This window comes from Elaeis guineensis, chromosome 8 (genome assembly GCF_000442705.2).
Source record: "Elaeis guineensis isolate ETL-2024a chromosome 8, EG11, whole genome shotgun sequence".
Taxonomy (NCBI): domain Eukaryota; kingdom Viridiplantae; phylum Streptophyta; class Magnoliopsida; order Arecales; family Arecaceae; genus Elaeis; species Elaeis guineensis.
The window spans coordinates 25,678,605-25,683,670 of NC_026000.2; the positions used below are offsets into that span (position 1 = coordinate 25,678,605).

At 39.1% G+C, this 5,066-nt stretch overlaps 1 non-coding gene across 1 annotated transcript; it reads right to left on the reverse strand.

Annotated features, from left to right (window-relative positions):
* Positions 1–704: 704 nt before the first annotated feature.
* LOC140851421 (small nucleolar RNA R71) lies at positions 705–810 on the reverse strand. The gene has a single exon (XR_012134174.1). It is a non-coding gene; the product is annotated as a small nucleolar RNA R71 (small nucleolar RNA).
* Between the last annotated feature and the right edge of the window lie 4,256 nt (positions 811–5,066).

The following is a 5,066-nucleotide window of genomic DNA, read 5'->3' on the forward strand; positions in this document are numbered from 1 at the left end:
AAGTTAGGAGCTGTCTAGATCTAAGTTAACCTTAGGATAGAGAGTCCATACTTGTTTAAGTTGATTGCAATTAACATCTAAACATTAACTAATTTCTCCCTTTTCATAGATTTAAGATTCTTAGGTTCTTCTCTTTAGATTTTCTTCATTCTTTTCTCACTTTATTATAAAAATATATATATTATAAAAAAAAAATTTTATGTTTGCTCTACAGTATAATTGTAAGGTGTATGCTTGGCCGTAGATCGTTACGACCAGAAATCTAACCTTTTGATCCAGAAATAGAAAGAACCTTTAGAGCCAACAGATGTAAAAATATGGACCGAAATCAGGAGAATGATCCACCCAAGCAACTGAAGGAGTACTTTACTCCTTCCACATATACCTACTCTCCTTGTATTCAAGTGCCCCCTGTGGAGGCCACCCAATATGAAATTAAGTCCAGTATAATCCAAATGTTACCTTCATTTTATGGACTTAGTAATGAGGACCCTTATAAACATCTTGAAGAATTTCTTGAGATATGCTCAACTGTCAAAATTCACAACTTCTTCGATGATGCTCTTAGGTTAAAATTATTTCCTTTCTCACTTAAGGACAAAGCCAAATACTGGCTACATACTTTGGATTCCATGACTATATCAACCTGGGACCAGCTGCAAGGAGAGTTTCTCAAGAAATATTTTTTCATAGGAAAAACTAATCAAATAAGGAAAGCCATAACTAATTTTTTCCAATTAGATGGAGAAATATTTCATGAAACATGGGAGAGATTAAAGGATCTTATTAGAAAATATCCCCACCATGCTGTACCCAAGTGGCAATTAATCTAATATTTTTATGATGGACTATCTGAAAGACATCGACAAATGGTCGATGCATCATACGGTAGGACATTCACGCTGCAAAATGAGAATGAGGCATGGCAACTGTTTGAAATTTTAAGTAAAAATTTATTACATCATATGTCTGCCTCTATTAGAGATAAACCCATGTTAAACCCAAAGAGAAGTAGAATATATGAAGTAAGAAATACCATAGATATCCATCATAAGGTAGATGAATTGTCCCAAAAGTTAGATCGATTATTAAGTATAGGACAGTCACCTTCTCCATCCCGTCAGATACAAGATATATGTGCATTGTGTTCGAGCCCCACTCATTGTGTGAATGATTGTCCGGTTGCACCACAGTTTCCTGAATATGTACAAGAACAAGTCCATCAAGCCCAAACTACTCATAGATCAGAGAACAATCCCTATTCTAGTACGTACAATCCGGGATGGAGAAACCATCCGAATTTCTCATGGAAATCACAACCAGTGGTTCCTCCAGTGCAACAAAGATCAGGTTATCCAGATGCGACTTATAGGCATCCATCCCAGCTACAATACCAGAACCCTCCTCAACCCACTCCGAGTACTCATAGCTCGGCTTACGAAGAAAAGGTACTGCAAGCAATTAAAGGACTAGAAATGAATACCCAACTCCTTCACTCCCATACGCAATCAATAGCAAAGCTAGAGACCCAGATAGGTCAGCTAGCAACAGCTTTCAGTAGGAGGGAAGAAGGCAAATTACCCAGTCAGCCTATTAATAACCCAAAAGGACAGTACATGGCTGAAAGCTCCATTGGTCCTGAAACTTTTTTTGAATATGCCAAATCAATCATGACTCTGAGAAGTGGAAAGGTCATTGAACACACTAGTGAAACCAATGAGACCGACCCTAAACCTCTAACCAAATCCAAATCACCCAAGAACAAGGAGGATCTGAAAATAGAGAAGGAACCAACTGCACCAGAATCATCTTACTTGCCTAAAGCTCCATTTTCGGATGCCCTGAAAGCCCCTATTCCTGCAGATAAGAAGGGAGAAAAACTCGATGAGATGTTGAAATTATTTAAGCAAGCCCAAATTAATCTTTCCCTTCTAGACGCAATCAAACAGGTCCCTGCTTATGCCAAATTTTTGAAGGATTTGTGCACCCAAAAATGAAATTTAGATCACAAATTCCAAAGAAAGTATGTCTCACAGAACAGGCTAGTTCTGTCTTCCAGCATACCACTCCTCCAAAGCTTAAGGACCCAGGAGCCCCCATCATTTCCTGTGTTATAGGAGATTATCATATTGAAAAAGCTCTTCTGGATTTAGAGCAAGTGTGAATCTTTTACCTAGTTCGGTGTATGAACTTTTTAGATTCGGAGAACTGAAATCCACATCAGTCACACTGCAGTTAGCCGACAGATCAATTAAGGAACCACGTGGAATGCTTGAGGATGTCTTGGTCAAGGTAGATGAGTTTTACTTTTCAGTTGATTTTCTGGTTCTCGATATGGAATTAAGTGGCAACCCCAGATAAATTTTCATTATCTTAGGACGATCCTTCCTAGCTACGGCAAATGCATGCATTAATTGTAGGACAGGAGTCATGGATGTATCGTTTGGGAATAAGAAACTAAGACTGAATGTGTTTGGTGCTTTTCAAGGACCATCAATGGATAGTTGCTTCGAAGTAGATATACTAGAAGATATTATAGAAGATGCAACACCTATAATTCTAGCACCAGACCCCTTAGATACTTGCTTGGCTCACTTTGGAGTGTGTGACTTTGAGGAATATATGAAAGAAGTTAACATCTTGTTGGATACACCACACGATAAAACCACTCCTCCATGGATAATCAAGTATGAGCCATTGCCCACATTAGCCAATACACCAATAGTCCCATCTTTAGAATCACCACCTACGTTAGAATTGAAATCCCTTCCTGCTACGCTCAAGTATGTATTTTTAGGACTCAATGACACCCTCCCGGCAATCATTGCATCAGACTTGACCCCTAATCAGGAAGCACAATTGGTTGGTATTCTGAAGGAACACAAAGAGGCTATCGGTTGGTCTATTGCCGATTTAAAAAGAATTGACCCCTCCATTTGCATGCACCATATTCATTTTGAGGAACATGCCAAACCCCATCAAGATATGCAGAGGAGATTGAACCCAAACATGCGTGAAGTAGTAAAGAAAGAGGTGGTAAAGTGGTTAGATACTGGAATCATCTACCCCATATCCGATAGTAAATGGATCAGTCCCACTCAAGTAGTACCTAAGAAATCTGGTATTACTGTGGTTGAGAATGAAGAAGGTGAACTACTTCCAACTCGCATATCATCTGGATGGCGAGTATGCATAGATTATAGAAAACTGAATGCCGTTACTAGGAAGGACCATTTTCCATTGCCCTTCATCGACCAAATCCTAGAATGGTTAGCAGGACAAAGTTTCTACTATTTTCTTGATGGTTATTCAGGGTACAATCAAGTATCTGTATTTTCGGATGATCAAGAAAAGACTACCTTCACCTGCCCCTATGGCACCTTCGCTTTTCGGCGTATGCCGTTCGGGCTTTGCAATGCACCCGCTACATTTCAACGGTACATACTGGCCATTTTTTTGGATATGGTGGACAAATGTCTTGAAGTTTTTATGGATAATTTTTCTGTGTTTGGAACCACCTTTGAGGATTGTCTCCATAATCTTTTCAAAGTTCTTAAACGGTGTATGGAGACAAATCTTGTCCTAAGTTGGGAAAAGAGCCATTTCATGGTGCGGAAAGGAATTGTATTAGGACATATTATTTCTGAAAAAGGGATCGAGGTAGATAAAGCCAAAGTTGAGGTCATTTCAAAACTACCATCCCCTACTTCGGTCCGATAAATACGATCCTTCTTAGGTCATGCCGGATTTTATAGACGCTTCATCAAAGACTTTAGCAAGATTTCAAGACCCTTGTGCAATCTGTTGGCCAAGGATACACCATTTGTCTTTGATGAAGACTGTTTGAAAGCGTTCAACACATTACAAATAGCCCTGACAACAGCACCCATAATAAAACCCCCTGACTGGTCCATTCCATTTGAGATTATGTGTGATGCCTCTGACTTTGCAATAGGTGCCGTCTTAGGCCAAAAAATCAATAAGGAGCCACATGTGATCTATTATGCTAGCAAAACTCTTTCCGATGCCCAATTAAACTACACCACAACAGAAAAAGAGCTACTAGCAGTATTGTTCGCCCTTGAAAAATTTTGCTCATATCTGTTAGGGTCTAAGGTTCTAGTTTACTTTGATCATGCGGCTCTGAAACATCTCCTCTCAAAGAAAGATACTAAACCACGTTTGATCAGATGGATCCTTCTTTTACAAGAATTTGATCTGAAAATCCGAGATAAGAAGGGTTCTGAGAATGTGGTAGCTGATCACATCTCCAGGATCTTAGTTGAACACACGATAGGCATAGATGAGGTCAAAGAAAAATTTCCTGACGAACAACTTTTTGCAATCTCCTCTAGCCGTCCTCCATGGTTTGCCCATATTGTCAATTACTTGTCAACAGGACAAGTACCTTCTCACTGGACAAAACAAGAAAAGGATCGATTTTTTTTGCAAATTAAATATCATTTCTGAAAAGAACCTGAACTATTCAAATACTGTTCTGACCAAGTTATTCGCCGTTGTGTCCCCGAGAGTGAATTTCAAAGCATTCTCACTTTTTGCCATTCTTCGGCATGTGGGAGACATTTTAGTGGAAGAAAAACTGTAGCAAAAGTGCTGCAGAGTGGGTTTTATTGGCCAACGCTTTTCAAGGATGCACATGAATTTGGCCGAAGTTGTCTGCAATGTCAGCAAACAAAAAAATTATCCAAGAAGGATATGATGCCGCTGACCCCCATTTTAGTAGTAAAAATCTTCGATGTTTGGGGAATTGATTTCATGAGACTTTTTCCAGCCTCATTTGGATTGGAATATATTCTGGTGGCAGTTGATTACGTATCAAAATGGGTGGAGGCAATAGCTACACGAACTAATGATAATAAAATTATAATTAGTTTTATCCAACGAAACATCATTAGTCGATTTGGCTTCCCAAGGATGATCATTAGTGATGGGGGGACTCATTTTACGAATAAATATTTTGAAGCACTTATGGAAAAATATAATATTTCACCCAAAGTGGCCACACCATATCACCCCCAAACTAATGGTCAGGTAGAGGTGTCAAA